The sequence below is a fragment of the Marmota monax genome, unplaced genomic scaffold (genome assembly GCF_021218885.2).
Source record: "Marmota monax isolate L192 unplaced genomic scaffold, Marmota_monax_Labrador192_F-V1.1 WCK01_AAM20220418_F8-fsc00021, whole genome shotgun sequence".
Lineage (NCBI taxonomy): Eukaryota > Metazoa > Chordata > Mammalia > Rodentia > Sciuridae > Marmota > Marmota monax.
In genome coordinates this window covers 14,654,091-14,671,178 of record NW_026695228.1, presented here as the reverse complement: position 1 = coordinate 14,671,178, position 17,088 = coordinate 14,654,091, and positions in this window count along the sequence as shown.

Genomic DNA, 17,088 nt, shown 5'->3' with positions numbered 1-17,088 from the left:
AATGTTCAGTAACTTTGAGGGGTCTTGAGACCTCCCCAACAAAAAAGGTTTGCAACCCACTGCTTTATAAAAAATGATGCATTATAGTTCATTTGTGGGGGTGGGGATGTGGTAAAGGGGCTGGGGGTGCAGCTTGGTGGTGGAGTACATAGATAGCATGTGCAAGGCCCTGAGTTCAATCCCCAGCACAAAAATAAAAAGGGAGGTTAGCAGAAATTTCACCTGACATTTCAGTTCTAACAGAAAACATCAGCCCTGAATCTGGGGCATTTTTCCTCAATAAGAGTTTATTTACCAAAGTGTACCAAGAATTCCTCTTATAAATGAATTCAGCCTAAGAGACAAACTTCCTGCCCTCATTGAAATGGACAAATATAAAAATGGAAAGGGGCTAGGGAAGGCTGTGTATTCCTGGTAGAGAGGGAACAGTAACAAGAGAAACTTGGAGCCTCTAGGAACTTTTCTGTAAGATCACATGCAGGTAAACCTGGATCTTCACACCTCCATCAGTAATTCAAATACAAACAAACAGATAAAATGCTGCACAAGGAAGCCCAGGATCACCTAGCATAACCCAAAAGTATCTGGGCACCAGAGGCCTGAGTACAGGTAATTAAAAGAACTCCAGAGAGCCAGGATGGGAATTCCCTAGATGAAGCTAAAGGGACCGCTGCACACTGCCACAGCCTACCTGGTATGGGGTACCAAGGACCTTGCCCCAGGGCTTGTCAAGTTCTTATGCCTGGTCTGGACACTAACTTGTTAAAATCATTAGTGTGTGAAAATCCATTCAGCTGTACTCTTACAATCTACACACTTTTTTTTTTGGGGGGGGGGGGGTGGCGGGCGTGGGGTAAGTAAATTTCAACAAAATAGAGAAAAGATTAGTGAATAAAGATATTGAATCTGTGAATTAGCTTCAGAAGTCATCCCTAAGATAAAAAGGCATACTAATGAAAGTTCCAGAAGAACCCAGAAAAGTCTAAAATCAAAAGGAACAAAGTACAAGACACACTAATGTATCAGTGATTTTCTAGAGCTGAAAACTGCCACCTTTAAATCAAGAGGTTCTACACCAAGATCCAGTTAACCTTCATGAAAAGAAATAGACTTGTAGACACAATCTAGAGAAATTTAAATTCAAAAGATACAGATAAAAATCTAATAAATGTGAATACTGGAGATAAAAAAAAAAAAATCCCTACATCTCTCTGTACCATGCCAGTGGCTGGTAGAAAAAGTTCCTCAGATGTTTAAGTGAAAGACAGTCACGTAAGAGTTCTATGCCCACTTAGGCTACTGTTATACATAAAGACTACAATAGCAAGACATTATGAAATAAACAGAAATGACATGACCCTGACACTCCTGAATTCCAGGCAGGCTGACCGCATCTCATGGGCTCTCATTACCAAACAGATCAACAGAAAGAACCCCCAAGTAAGGAAGACATGACAAAGTAAAATTGGCACTGAAATTAAACCAGGAATACTTAAAATTAATGTCTAAGTAATTTATAATCAATTTATAATTAATGCACATGATTCATGTGATTCACAAACCTAAAGCAAACAGCTCAAAAGGAAAATAAGCAAAGGATATGAAAATATCCTGCCCTCACCAAGAAATAATGCCCCCACAGGCCCCCAAACATTTTTAAAAACCTTAATAGTGATTTAAAAAAAAAACAAAAAAAAAAAACCTCTATCAGACCAACAAAGATACAAGCCAGGCATGGTGGCACAATCTTGTAATCTCAGCTACTTAGGAGGCTGAGGCAGGAGGATCATGAGTCAACCCTGCCTCAAAAAGGAAAAAAAAAAAATTTATATATACACACACATATACATATATGTATATATGTATACACACATGTAACAATGCTTAATTTGGCATCTGTTTTAGGAAATTCATAGTCTAATGAATTACTGTAGTAGCATGGGGAATAAATTCAGTGGGATAGCCCGGCAAAATGCATGTGGCTCTTTGGCCAAGTGTGGGTCAAAGAAATTTATCGCAGTGGAATGCTACAAAAAATGAACAACAACAGAAGATAGTCATTAATTATGATGCAGCCGGAGAGAAGTCAACTTTCTGAGGAAAGGAAGCTTCAGAGCAGGTATGAATTTAACAACATGGAAAGATATCCTGGGCAGAGAGACAGTAGATCATGAACAGGAACCTCAAAGGGTTTTAAAATGCATTAACGGGGCTTGGGTTGTGGCTCAGAGGTATAGCGCTCGCCTAGCATGTGTGAGGCACTGGGTTCAATCTTCAGCACCACACAAAAATAAATAAACAAAATAAGTTTGTTGTGTCCATCTACAACTAAAAATACATATTAAAAATGCATTAACAAATTGAACTTTCACTCATACCTTCTTAAATCTGTACTTAGACATTTTATATGATCCTTACACAGAAATATGAAATACTGTCTTCTTTTGCAAAATGCAATTGCTCTACTGAAAGCTAAGTTTTTATTTAAATTGGCCCGATTTTTTTTTTAAAACAAAGGTTCTACAACTTTATGTAGATTTCTTAACAAGGACTTCAACTATACATTATATAACTTCCTCTTTCATCATATACAATATAAGGATGATCATCTAAATCCCAATCACTAACCCTAAACCACTGTTTCTCCTCCTAGTATCTATGTTTTGACATATAGCTGTCATACACTTAACCTAGAAACACATGCAGTCAAATGAATATTGCAAGTTAGTATCAGCACTTTCTTAAAAAACGAAGTTTGGGAGACACCATCAAAGTGATGCCTCAAAAGGGAACATAAGCCACAGTTCTGAAGTCCCCAGAACACTTTTCAGCAATTGCAAAGCTATTCAAAAGCTCAGGAGGCCCCTCTTGAAGTGAAAAGACCAAAATCTTTTGCCAACTAAAATCAAGTGGGGAATAACCTACATTTCTATCAATAGAAGAATAGTTATAAATTATGGCATGTCCAAACTTCTGAATTCTATAAAATAAGGTATCAATGTAAGGCATGATTACTTTCATGCCTGGCACTACTAAATTCTCAAAATGAGCATTATCATCAACATTACAATTTGCAGATTCTTAAGAATCAAGCACCTTTCTTGGCTCTACATAACATTCATATGCCAGCACTTCCAAACCTTTCTCTACATAATCCTATTCATGTGGCATTTACTCTGTGGAGTCTGCTTGGGAATAGTCTCTCCATCCTAGATTCAACCTTCATTCTCTGTCCACACATCACCCCTTAACCAGGGCTCATCTCCTGCACAAAACTATGAATTCTCTGAAAGGATGGACTGGTCCTGGTACATATTAGGTACTAAGTAAATGTTTGCAGAACAAATAATAAGCAACGGAATAAGGTTTGGCTGAAACAACTACAAGGATCCTCTGAAGCGAAGAAGCTGTGGGTCTATGATCCACACAGGAACCAAAGGGTCTGAACTAATTACACAGGGCTAACCTTGAGGACTAATAGCAATCAACGGGGAACCCATGAAACAATCCAGACATGTTCCATACATGTGGGCTGCACCCCATAGGCTCTCTAGGATGGCGTCAGTTTGACCTCACCACATCGTTTTCTCAATGCAGACCAATACACATCAAATGTGACTTAGGGGCCAAACATAGCAAATGACCCACATGCAAAAATTCAGGATCAGGAAGTCTTATTTACAGGCCCTTCCAGTTTCTAGCTTGAAGAAAGTCACAGCATATGCCCTCTGGGGAGACCCAAAAATTGTGGGGAAGTGGTAACAAACCTCCCGTAATGTGGCAGCCTGCTGAGTAGTACTCTGAAAGACTCTAGTGATTCAAAATTCCCACAACTGTGCATCAGCATTTGCACTCAGATCACATTTCTGCTGAGAGCTTGAGATCTCTAAGAGTTCAAAGATCAAAAATAAGCAAACACAGCCAAGCATTGAATCAGACACAGAAGAAAAAGTGGCAATGGGCTGCCCAGTACACAGGTCCCAACAATCCCCAGGCATCATTTGTGGAGAAGAGAGTGGGGCTCGGGCTTCCTGGCTGGTGAGACACTGGGCGAGTTCCTGCAGGTCTGGAGCTTTGGTTTCCTTCATACAGTAACAATTCCGACACCTCTGAGAATGTTAAACAGATTACTGACACAGACGCAAATAAAGCACCCAGCAAGGTGCTGTGCACACAGCAAACTCTCAGATATTAATCACCTTCCTCAAAAGTATTCATCTAAGTGACCCTTGATTGTTTCCAAAATTGCACAATTTCAAACACCAGTATACAGCACTGCACTTCTATAAATTCATCGTGCTACCAACTTTTATTGATGACTCAGTATGTGCTACCCACTGTGGCAAGTGCTTTGGAAGCTCTAACATGTACAACCCGTCACTACATCTTTTCTTAGCTAAATACTGTTATCAGCCCCACCTAACTGTTGAAGAAAAGAATGCTTGGAGAGGTTTAGTAATTTTCCAAAGGTCACAAAGCCAGCAAAGGGAGAACCCAGGTGTGAACTGGGACAAGTGATGGGAATCCAGTGGGAAAATGATTTGTGGTCCTTTGTTGCCACAGGCTCCGTGCTTCTTCCCTTTCCATCAGTGATTGTACACAGGCACTTCTGAGGTTTACACGGAGCTCAGGAGCAAATCAACCAGCACTCTGATCACTCTCTGGCTCCAGCAAAACCCTGGCACACCAAGCCAAAGGCTTCTTTCAGGCAGAGGAAACAAATGGGCCTCAAGAAACAAAACAGGGCTTAAGAAGAGTGAGTGGAGGGCCTCGATGAAAGCGCCTCTGTCTGGTTTCCTCAGTGCTGCCTGGGGAGACGCAGGGAGGCAGGATTCCTCCTAGCAGAGGAGTGAGAAATTTTGCAACCTGGTCAATTTCTCAGCAAAAGAGGTGCCACTGGGGGAAAAAAACACACACACACACAGGTAGTTCTGCAGTGGAGCTGAGGAGAATGCCCCTGCCTGGTGCCAGGGGGTGGTTGGCCCAAGTCCCCAGCCTGAACTTCACGGTCAGTGACTTCAACCCCCAGAGTATCTTAGCACTCGATGGACTACTTCAGTTTGTTCCAGCTTGTTGCTGAACTCTGCTGATAGAGCGCATGTGCGTGAGCCCCTAAGAGTTTTCTCCTCTTTCCAGCCTGTGAGTTCGGTGGCTCAGAACCTGAACTAAGAAGAGCTGTGTGACACTGAGGAGGCAGTGTCACTTCTCTGGGCTTCAGAACCTCCCCCATTTGGACTAGGGAGTGAGGGAGTGAGCCTTGTCCAGCAGGCTGGGTATGGTGCTGAAGGAAACCAGTCATCTGGAATCAGAGGGCCACTTCAGGACCTGGCTCTCACTTGAGGTTAACTGGCACCTAAGGCGTGACCAGCACTAGGCCAAGACAATTCTTTTTCGTGCCATCTTACAGCTGTTTCTCTGAGCAAGCTGCCACCTGCTTAGAAGGTGATGAGACCAACATGTGCTATTTTAAGGTGCAGACAACCCCAGCAATCCTGGAATTGTAAAATGAGCTAGCTACGGGTCTGGCACTGTGCTTGGTAGTTTATATGTGACCTCGTTCAAGGCTCATAACCTATAAAGTATCATTAGCATCCACTTTTTACAGGACAAGAAACAGGCTCCAAGTGACTGAATAACTTGCCAAGGATTTGAGCCTTGCTTTGAGTGCCTCCAAAGACACTGCTCACTGTGTTATGGTTGGGAGTGATAACTCTGCTTTGCTTAAAGAACTTCCCACTCGGGCTGGGGTTGTAGCTCAGTGGTAGAGCACCTGCTTTGAATGTGTGGGGCACTGGGTTCAATCCTCAGCACCACATAAATAAATAAATAAATAAATAAATAAATAAATAAATAAATAAAATAAAAGCATTGTGTCCATCTACAACTAAAAATTTTTTAAAAAAAAATGCTCCTTACTCTGGCTCTATGTGACCCCTGACCCCTGACTACTCTCCTCCATCTGTCCTCTAAATACATTCCTCCTGCCATAAAGGGGCAAAGGAGTTCAGCAAAGACCCCAAGAGATCACAGAAGCTCACAGCAGAAATACAGACACCCCAGATATGGTGACCTGCAGGGACATCATGGGTGGCGGACAGCTGGTGGGCAGCCAAGTGGGAACCATCTCCTCCTCTACTTCTCCCTCTTAACACTCTCCTAGCTCATATGACCTTCCTGTCACTCCCATCAGCCCAGGCCAGCTCCTTAAATAGCTGGACAAGTGGCTAAGTGGTGGGACCTGTCACGTAAAAGCTGAACAGTTGGGCAATGAGCAGATGAGCTGCAGCTCTACAGCCATGGTGCCAGGCTGGGGAAGCCGGGCTGCTGAGAAGCATTAGGCCTTGCAGCTCTACGCACACCATCCAGCTCTCTATGGGCTTTCACAAATGAAATGCCATCTGTCCTGCCCATAAAACAATTCTAAGTTAGAACTTGGAAGCACTCTTCTCATTTCAAGAGGCAGGGGTCAGGGAAAGATTTGGGGAAAGGGTAATTGACCTGCTCAGTTTTACTCAAATAATGGCAGAAGCAGGACTGAGAAGCACTTCTATTACTCAAGAATGTCAACCAGGGATCCAAGATGGTGGGCCAGAGGGAGGCAGCTTTCTGTGTCACTCTGTGACCTGGGTCTCAACTAGTGGGAATACTGCTTTGCTGAGAGCGATAGAGGACCCCTCCACAGCTGATCCTGCGCAGGAATCACAGCCACCATGCTGCGCAGGGCCCCAGGCCAAAGCGTTACAAAAGGACTCTCAACTCCCAACTACTCGCCCATGCAGGACTCATGGGTGCCTTAGCAGGACCACCGACACAGAATTCCCAGACGTCACTCCCACAAAGGACACTCAGCCACTACCCACACGCAGGAACTCTGGCCACAACTCCCATGTGGACCCCCATCTACCAACGTGGGACTCCCCCGGTACCCTCGACCTTGGGATTCGGTAGCTACTGCCATAGTCCCCTAATCACGGTAGCCTGCCTGCATCTGGAGACATCAGACTGAAGACAGCAGACAGCTGACAGCCGCAACACTGCCACAGAGCTCATCTCTGAACACATAGCACAATACATCGCATGGCTCCCTCCACCCAACCTGACACCCCATTGCTAAAAGCAGATGCCTCCACCGTGGGTCACCTCCATCACCATCTTTAGTCAGGGCAACTACCAGTTTGGAACACTAGATAGCCAGGTACCCATAGTTTTCTAATTCCCCCTAATTCCCAACAGCCGCTAACTCGGCACAGTGACTGCCCAATTCAAAACAGTCCTCTGCGACAAGTGTGCAGCCATCAGAATGCAACACATAAGACCCGGGAGAGAAAAGTTCCTGATTAGGAAGTAGAAAGGGTGAGGGTGAGGGAATTTAGAGACGAATTTAGAGGCCAGGAACTGTGAGGTCTACAGGCAAGATGAGGAGATAAGACCTGGTGCCCACATCACAGGAGCAGGCCCCAAAGGAGATCCTTGAGGTGCCGTCTCCCAACAGGACCAGCAGGTGCCGTAGCCCATTTCCAGGTGCCCTGAACCCAAGACCAACCCTCACACCCTGGTAACCCCACCATCCTGAGGGCAGAGATACCAACTAAAAACAGACAACCCCACCTACCGGATGAGAAGGGAGGCAGGAAAGATACTGATCTCCAAACAGAACAATCCTTGATTCTTCCTTCATAATATTTTTTTCTTTCCTCTCCCTTTTATTCTCCTGCCCTCACATCCCCAACATATGTGAAACCAAGTACTTTGCATGAATTTGGATATTGAGGACTGAGATGACTGAATAATATAGTACAGTTATGTTATATATTATTTTTCTTTTTTTCTCTCCAATTTTTACTATTTTAACATTTTTTTATTTTTCTTAATATATACGTGGTTTGTTTTATGTACTCTACTGTCTTCCCTCTTACTTGTCTACCCAAAATTATTACCTCTCTATTCTAGCTACTAATCTTCTTTAGATTTCTCTTTCACACTTCCTAAGATATAAAAACTCTATATCCTCACCTCCTACCTCCTCAGGATATCATCCTACTCCTCACCCCCAGTTCTTTCTCCACCATCAGAAACTATAAACCCTTTTACAAACCTACTGATTATATTGGAGATAATAATTGAATTCACTATTTCTGTACATTGCAACCAAACTGTAAATATCTTAATAACAACTATTTGTTTTTAGGTGGTATTTTGTTTATATTGGGATCTGTTAACATTTTCCTTCTCCTCAAAGGGGAGGTATTGGATCCCTACAGGGGCACTATAAGCCTATAGGGTAAAAACAGTAACGCCTCGGGTCCACAGAGCTAGAAGGGAAGACACATGAAAAGACAAAGGAAGAAAGTGCCCCAGATAAATCAAGATACCACATTATTAGAATCCATGGCCAGCACAGCAGATGAAATGACAGAGAAGGAGTTCAGGATGTACATAATTAAAATGTTCTGTGAATTAAAAGGATGATATAAGAGAGCAAATACAGGCAGCAAAAGATCATTTCGACAAAGTGCTATATAAGCAAATACAGGAAGTGAAAGATTACTTCAATACTTCAATTATTTCACTAAGGAGATAGAGGTTCTAAAGAAAAACCAAACAGAAATTCTTGAAATAAAAGAAACAATAAACCAAATTAAAAGCTCAATTGAAGGCATAACCAAGAGATTAGACCACTTGGAAGACAGGACTTCAGACAATAAAGATAAAATATATAATCTTGAAAAGAATGTAGACAACACAGTGAAAATGGTAAGAAATCATGAGCAGAATATTCAAGAAATATGGGATAGCATAAAAAGACCAAATTTAAGAGTTATTGGGATAGAGGAAGGCATAGAGTTCTAAACCAAAGGAATGAACAATCTATTCAATGAAATAATACCAGAAAATTTTCCAAACATGAAAAACAAATTGGCAAACCAAATTTAAGAGGCCTATGGGACACCAAATGTACAAAATCACAACAGATCCACACTAAGGCACACTATAATGAAAATGCCTAGCATATAAAATAAGGAGAGAATTTTAAAAGCCACAAGAGAAAGGAATTGGATTATATATAAGGGGAAACAATTAGGTTACAATTAGGAAACAATTAGATTTTTCAACCCAGACTCTGAAAGCTAGAAGATCCTGGAATAACATATAGCAAGCTCTGAAAGAAAATGGATGCCAACCAAGAATTTTGTATCCAGAAAAATTAAGCTTTAGATTTGATGATGAAATAAAAACCTTCCATGTAAACAAAAGTTAAAAGAATTTACAACTAGAAACGTGCACTACAGAATATCCTTGGCAAAATATTCTATGAACAGGAAATTAAAAACAACGAAAATCAGCAGAGGGAGGTATTACACTAAAAGAAAAACAAATCAAAGGAGAAACCAAGTCAAGTTAAATAACAAAAACAAACAAAAATGGCTGGGAAAACGAATCATGTTTCAATAATAACCCTGAATGTTACTGGCCTAAACTCACCAATCAAAAGACATAGTCTAGCTGATTGTAGAATCAATGGCCAGCACTAACTAACCACACTAACTCACCAATCAAAAGACATAGACTAGCTGATTGTATCAAATAAAAGACCCAACAATATGCTGCCTCCAAGAGACTCATCTCATAGGAAAAGACATACACAGACTGAAGGTGAAAGATTGGGAAAAATCATACCACTCACATGGACTATGGAAGCAAGCAGGGGTTTGCATCACTATATCAAATAAAGTAGACTTTAAGCTAAAGTTAATCAAAAGGGACTAAGAAGGACATTTCATACTGCTCAAGGGAACCATACACCAACAAGACATAACAATTATAAATTTATATGCCCCAAACAATGGAGCATCTATGTTCATCAAACAAACTCTTCTCAAGTTCAAGAGACAAACTGACCACAACACAATAATTCTGGGTGATTTTAAAACACCTCTTTCACCACTGGATACATCTTCCAAACAAAAGCTGAACAAAGAAACTATAGAACTCAATAATACAATCAATAACTTAGACTTAACTGACATATATAGAATATTTCATCCTTCAACAAGTGAATACACTTTCTTCACAGCAGCACATGGATCCTTCTCTAAAATAGACAATATATTATGCCACAAAGCATAATAAAAATCTTCCATGTAAACAAATGCAAAAAAGTAGAGATACTACCCTGCATTCTATGGATCACAATGGAATGAAATTAGAAATCAATGATAAAATAAAAAATAAAAACTACTCTAACACCTGGAGACTAAATAATATGCTACTGAATCAACAATGGGTTGCAAAAGACATCAAGGAGGAGATTAAAAAAATTCTTAGAGGGAAATGAGAACAGTGATACAACATATCGAAATCTTTGGGACACTATGAAGGCAGTACTAAGAGAAAAGTATATTGCACAGAGTTCATTCCTTAAAAAAAGAAAACCCACATAATTACAGTTATCTTATATTAGACAAAGGTGCCAAAAACATAAATTGGAGAAAAGATAGCCTCTTCAACAAATGGTGGTGGGAAAACTAGAAATCCGTATACAACAAAATGAAATTAAACCCCTATCTCTCATCATGCACAAAACTCAACTCAAAGTGGATCAAAGACCTAGAAATTAAATCAGAGACACTGTGCCTATCAGAAGAAAAAGTAGCCCCAAATCTCCATCTTGTTGGATTAGGCCCCAACTTGATGGGATGCTGTGAAGGGAAGGAGCATCTCAGGAGGGGACTGTGTGACCACCCATAGAACAAGAAAGATTTGGAGGAACCCATATCAGCAACTACAACCAGGAAGTCGAATCAGTAGCAGGTTAACCAAAGCACAGGAAAGGAGGTGCCAAATGGTCTCAAGGCCAACTCCCAACTTCTTGTGCACTCCAGAGAGTGCCCGAGGACCCCCGAAAGAAAAGACCAGGATAGCTAGGGACTAGAGGCAACCACCATTACAGATTCTGCCAGTATGGTTTCCGGGCATCCTTGCATGTGGGTGGCAGTTGTAGGTAGTGCCTGTCACACATACAGTATCTGCCATGGGTACTGTATGTGCCTTTCTGTGCATCTGTCCTCTCTTGCTCTTACTTTCCTGGGCTTTTTTTTTTTTTTTCTTTTTTCCTCAGTAAAGGTTGGGAGATTTATTGGTTCCAATTGTTTAAGAAAATTTCTGTCGAATCATTAACTGACTACTAAGCTAACCGAGCACACATCTCAGTGGTCACACACAACAAAAATGCAGACTTTGGCTGCAGATGTAGTTCAATGGTAGAGCCCTTGCCTAATATGTAGAGGCCCTGGGTTAGAAAAAAAGAAAGAAAGAAAAAGAAAACAATGGCCCTGGATATAGCTCAATGGCATAGTGTTTGCCTAGTATGCACTCAGGCCCTGGGTTTTTGTTTTGTTCTGTTTTTTCCTCCATATTTTTTGGTGCATTATAGTTGTATGTACTGGTGGGATCTGTTGTTACATGCACAAAATAGAACAATACAGTTTGGCCAATACTCCCCACCACTTTTCCGCTCCTTCCCTTCTTACTGCCCCCTTTCCTCTGCTGACCTCCCTTTCCATTTTCATGAGATTCCCCCACCTTTGTTTTCCTTTTTACTCTCTAGCTTCCACATATTTCACACTCTTAGACACACACACACGCACACAAATGCACACACGCATGAATCAAATGCCACTTTTAAGGTTATTCCTTCCTCTGGGGAAAGTCAAAGCCCCCAAATAGTAAAGAAATCAGCATCACTCAGAGAAAATTTGCAGAACTCAAGCAACTGGAGAATTGACCCAATTCAATTCCAGAATCCAACTCACTCTCCTCTCTAACCCTTGCTCAGGACAGATGCAAACCCACTAACACACACACTACCCCCAATAAATGCCTATGAAGTAAAGATGAAAACATTGAATCGATCTGGGGCTCATGAATGAAAACTGCTGTCATGTGACTAAATCCCCGGTTCCAAAAATAATTCTGCTGCAATTGGGAGAACAGAAATGCCCAGCCACGCTGCCTTCTGTAAGCCCATCTCTGTCTCCTAGAATAAGGGAGAAAAAGAGAACAAAAATACAGCGCGCGCTCACAGCCTTACGTAATAGTCCCTGTCTCTCTCTAGCTGGCGGCAGCAAATTTTTTTTAAAGTGCCATAAATAGCTCCCTCTCCTGCCAATGGAGACCAGGGGGAGAGGCTACACAGGGAGCCTGCTCCCAGCTTGCCTCTCTTCTTTCAGCCCCAGTGGAACTTTTATGTATCTTCCAGCACAAAGTAAGTTTAGTGGACAAGCTGGACCAGGCCAAGCACAGACATATGTCATCTGAGAGACTCTAAAAGCTGCACAGGGCAGTCAAAATTTGACTGTCAATTCCTGAGACAGCACTCCCAGGCTAGTGTAGGGAACAGAAACTATAGTGTGTTGCTCTGCAGAGGGGCTTTCTCAGCAACCCAGGCCAACAGAATTGCTTATCTGGGTAAATAGTGGCCCTCAGATACTTAATCCTGCCAGCCAAGGGGCACAAGGCCAGCCTGATGGGCAGCAGGCAGAACAGAGGCAGTTCTCAGAGAAGCATCACAGCGGTAATATGCCACATCTTGGTGCAAGCCCCAACCAGAGAACCAGAAATTGTAGCTGGGCTCTCTTTACATTGAGGAAGAAGTTTGGAGTCTAGCCAAAGCCCAGAAGGGCTGCAAGAATGGTAACTTTATAACAAATCCCTGTAAAGAAACCTGAGATTCCAGGCTGAAAAGCTATTGCTTTGAAGAGGAGAATCTTGCCTGGGAAGGGCCAAATGCCTTAAACTAAGAAGCCCGGCAGCCCACACTGCACATGCCTTCACTTTGAATGGGCACAGGGTCCCTGGGAGAGGAAAAAAACAGTAGAATATGAGTTGAAATCCATGGGCAAGCACAGGAGGCCTTACTTGCCCTCCAGTGCACAGCCCTGAATTAGTAATGAACTTCACCCAGCCAACAACAGCACTGCTGAACCCTCACACTCCAGGATAAAGCTGATATAATACCTAGAGTGAGAAAGAGGCCCAGGAACGTGGGATGGGGTGGGAGAGAACAGTTCTATTGAGATAGGGTCTTGCTAAGTTGCCCTGCTTGCCTAAAACTTGCAATCCTCCTCCTGCCTTTGAATAGCTGGGGTTAAAGGCATGGCCACCTTGGCTAGCAGGTTCTGGTTTTACTGCACTAAGAGCTTTTTTAAAAATCATAATAATGCTAATAAGGAAAAGCATATTATTGATTGCATTTACTGTGCAGTGCTCAGCAAGACCTGGGGTAATACCTGGGGAGTCCTTGCCCCAAACTCATGGCAGCTGTTGGGCCAGAACCATCACCCTGTTTAAGATGCTGATGGCGAAACTCAGGCTGGTAGTAATTTGCCTAGAGTCCTAAGAATTGAGAGGTGCGATGGGTGTTGAACTCAAGCCTATTTAAAACTATTGCACATGGCAAACATGCCTAAAAATAAGTGTATAAGGCAAATACTCACACAGTTTATTGTATTCTGCTCTTACCACTTACATAGGTTTGAAAATTTTTCATGACAAAAAGCTGGGACAATGACCTTACATGGAAAAAAAAAAATTAAGATTATAAGATACTGTCTATTTCAAGACCAATGTACTCAAAGAAATTATGAAGATCTTTTCACACCAAAAAATGTATAAATCTACAATAAAATATCTACATATGAATCTTTTATTAAAGAAGATACAGTAATAAGTTTTCAGGAAAAAATAGAACTAGTCATTAAATAAGTGATAATTAAAGTAAGTATAAGAGATTATGTTACCTATCAAATTGGCATGCTTTTATTCTAATTATAACCTGGTGCTGACAGGGACATGGGGGATGACCTCACACACACAAAGGCACATGTTGTCAAAACCAATTCCACTTCTACAACTATTTTCTAAGAAAAATCATAACCATGCATAGAGATTTAACTTTCCTCATCTTAGCATCTGCATAACACTTGTAAGTTGGAATATGAATTTCAATTCAATAAGGCATGGTCTGTCCAGATAACACATCTGCACCCTCCTCACCGTAATACCATCTCCAATGGCAATGCAGAAAAAGGATGCTCAGGGCAGATTAAGTGGGAAAGTGGTAGATTGGGAAGCAGGGTTTAGAATATGGTATCTTTATTTACATAAAAACAAGACAAATAACAAATGTAATTAAAGAACATTTCCGGTAGAATTTCATCATCACAGGCATTGGGTCCCCACCCAGGACTACACCAACAGTCCCCTGTTACTCCTCCTTATTATATCCTTGGCTGGCCTCCAACATGACTGTCCAGCCCTTCCGTCTCCATGGTTGAGTCACCTTAGCATTGCTGTACTATCCTACCCACCAGCACTTTTCAAATAACCTGGATGTGAGCACATTTCCTAAACGCGACCATATAACCACAAATGCATTTCCTGAAGTCCTTCTACTACAAGCTCAACCCCTTTGGGGACAAAAAGACATGGTCAGCATTAGAACTGTCATGTTCAGCAAGTTAAAGTCAGTTAACCCCTACGACCCTCCTTCTCATCAACAAAGTGGAAAGTAATAGCAGCCCCTAACAGTGCAGGGTCGTCATAAAGAATGAATAATACACTAAAGTGAGAAAAATGCACTCTTAGCAGAGTAAATGCTCAATGAATGACAGACAGCTCTGGGTCACTTCTTGAGATAATCCCACAGAAATGGAGGTCAGGCTGATGGAGAAATGGGACCCTATTCCACCGGCATTTTCCTACCCTAGACAATGCACAAACTTCCATGCTTCATACTATATGAGCAAAAACTGAACGAAGACTCACTTCTGCCTGTTTAGTTCACCCTAGTGTACCCTCAGTGCCTTGAACATCACAGAACTCAAGTGAATGAATGAATTTAATGACTCACCCTTTCTGCCTAAGCCCGCTGAAATAAGCCACACCAACTCTTCTGTCTTTACAGTGACCTGGCGGGTCAATCACAACTGCAGCAACCTATAAAGTACAATAAATTTCCAGTGATTCATCTGTCATATTAGGAAATGTTTGAGGGGCTTCCTGAATGACATGATCAAATGACAGTCAGCTAGGATCCCTTCACAGTCAACTTCTGAAATTAACCTGGAAAACTACAAAACCTGAAAAGGAGGGGTGGGGATCTCACCCACTCACCAAAAGGGAACAGGAAGTTTTTGTTTTAAACCTTGTATTTTGAATAAAGCCTCATTTCTATTTCCATATCAGCTTCTCAGTGTGCACTCGACTACACTGAGATCACAGTCTTGTGTTTTTGAAAACAGATTCTGCAGCTATGGAAACAGAAGTTGTCACTATATTCTGACTTCAATGTGGGATCAAGTGGGAAGAAATATCTCAGCATGGATACAGCTACTTCCCTACAAATAGTGCCCCTTACAATAAATGTTTTAATATAATCAATAAATAAATCATTTGTGTTCCTAATTATTAAGACAAATTAGACTGCATAAAAATTCCTTCAATGAGCAAGTCATGCTTCAGGCATATGTGGAGAAAAGTATCCCCTGATTTCATTAATTTTACATAACCCACAGAAAGGCAAATGGGGTTTTGGTCCACGTGAAAAATCAGATACTGGACTTAAACCAGTTTGATGGCAAAGGAGAAAAGTCTCTACAAAAGCATTAACACAGGCATCTGGAAAGAACAAGAGAATAACTGGAAAGAACAAGAGAATAACTGGAAAGAACAAGAGAATAACTGGAAACCACAGCTTGATTTGTTTATCAGCTACTTTTAGTAAGTAATCCAAAGCAGACCTCAGGCTGACCCAAGAAGTAACACAAATAATTAGGAATGTATGGTACTGGGGTAGAAGCCAAGAGCTCTGTATAAGATCAGCCCAGGAAACTGAGGTCAGGGGCTAGAGCTGCAGAGGGACTCAAAGAAGCATGTTCTCCAACTCCCCAAGAAAGAGGCACCCAAATAGGCTTTCTTGCTGAAATTGACAGGTTGTCACTAGGGAAATAGTCAGAACAGTCCCTTGGAGTGAGTGGGCCATGATAAGCACAATGTATAAAAGCAAGAGAACGATAGGAAATGGAAAGAGGAAACTCAAAAGGCGAGGGACTGGATGGATGGCAGGCAGGGGGGACTGAGTCAACCTTGCCAAACAAGAGTACTCGCTCCTCACTGGTCCTCACCAGGCACCACCCCATGGCACCAACCACGTGTTTACTGCTCAGGACCTTGCTCAGAGGAGTCATCGTCCACATCAGCTTTGCTGAGCTAGGCCATCTCTTTTTCTTTCCAAGATCATTCATTCTGTTACAGAGCAAGCAGCATCTCTCCGTGGCCTTGGTGGGTCTGACACACTTCAGAGCTTCCTCTTCACGACCGAAAGCTGAGAAGCCAGTCCCATCTAGGACACAAGACACCATGTCAGAACCACCCCACCTGCCTGCACTCAGGAGAGCAGTTGGGGGGTCACATTTTTACAAAATGAGTTGTATTTGGCCTACAATGGGCCTCTAATTAATTGCTAAATCTTAAAAATCAAAAGTTTTCACATAAAAAAATTCTAGATATGAGGCCTCTAGATAAATTTGGAGATCAAGCAACATCAGGCTCATATTCCTGAGATGTTCCTGAGAAGGAGCATTTGGTCAGGAGTTATAATTTGCTGTCCAACTTGCCACAGTCCCCACCACTCGGTGTGTTCAGCTAGTTTTATCCCTTTTTTATTTGCCTAGCCTCTATTAGCATGTTACACAGAAAAATGGGCAAAGTTCTAGAATGGTTTTGCTTCCATAATCACAGAATGAAGTCTGATCTTGGCAGGTCCTCTTTCTTATATCAATGCCATTTTGCAATATTCCAGTTAAAAAAGAATGTCTGGAAAGAGATAGATTTTAAATAAATTTCTGGATAGTTTATTTTTTATACCTAAAATTACAGATATATAACCCAACATAAGTTTTTTTTGAATCCTTAGATTTCACACAATGAGAATTTTCTTCATCAAATTCTTTTGTCAATTTACAACTAAAATTTCACAGAGGAATTTTATTAGATATTCAATGACCAGATAATCCTAATTACAGGACA